This window comes from Osmerus eperlanus, chromosome 7 (assembly GCF_963692335.1).
Source record: "Osmerus eperlanus chromosome 7, fOsmEpe2.1, whole genome shotgun sequence".
NCBI classification, from domain to species: domain Eukaryota; kingdom Metazoa; phylum Chordata; class Actinopteri; order Osmeriformes; family Osmeridae; genus Osmerus; species Osmerus eperlanus.
The window spans coordinates 775,101-776,049 of NC_085024.1; positions in this window are offsets into that span (position 1 = coordinate 775,101).

Genomic DNA, 949 nt, shown 5'->3' on the forward strand with positions numbered 1-949 from the left:
TTAGGCTCTTGTTTCACCACTCAGGACCATGTGACCCTTCTAGCCAGTGAGAAGCAGTTAGAGTTTGTTGATGGATGCAAATGGGGGTTGGGGTTAGCCAGAGAACGCTTATGATAAAGCCAGGCTAACCCTAACCCTGCATATAGAAGCCCCAGCCTGGGTCAAGAGACACATGCCTTGGTCCTGAGCTCACCCTGAGTCCAGCTCTACTCCGTCACCAGTGTTATTTTTACATGGCCATATGAAAATCCTGCCATAGATCTTCACCACCAGAACATTCCTCTACCCCTGAACCCTGTCAAACCCTCCTTCTTCTCCCCTGCCTCCCTCCTGCCTCCCTCCCTCCCTCTCCCCTGCCTCCCTCTCCCCTCCCTCCCTCCTTCCTCCCTCCTATCTTCCTCCCTCCTGCTTCCTGTCCTCACACAGTCTCTCTCAGTCTGCTTCCCTCCTACTTCTCCCCTGCCTCCCTCAATCCTCCCTCCTGCATCTCCCCTGCCTCCCTCCTTCCTCCCTCCTGCATCTCCCCTGCCTCCCTCCTTCCTCCCTCCTGCATCTCCCCTGCCTCCCTCCTTCCTCCCTCCTGCATCTCCCCTTCCTCCCTCCTTCCTCCCTCCTGCATCTCCCCTGCCTCCCTCCTGCATCCCTCCTGCATCTCCCCTGCCTCCCTCCTGCATCTCCCCTGCCTCCCTCCTTCCTCCCTCCTGCATCTCCCCTGCCTCCCTCCTTCCTCCCTCCTGCATCTCCCCTGCCTCCCTCCTTCCTCCCTCCTGCATCTCCCCTGCCTCCCTCCTTCCTCCCTTCTGCATCTCCCCTGCCTCCCTCCTTCCTCCCTCCTGCATCTCCCCTGCCTCCCTCCTTCCTCCCTCCTGCATCTCCCCTGCCTCCCTCCTTCCTCCCTCCTTCCTCCTCCCCTGCCTCCCTCCTTCCTCCCTCCTGCATCTCCCCTGCC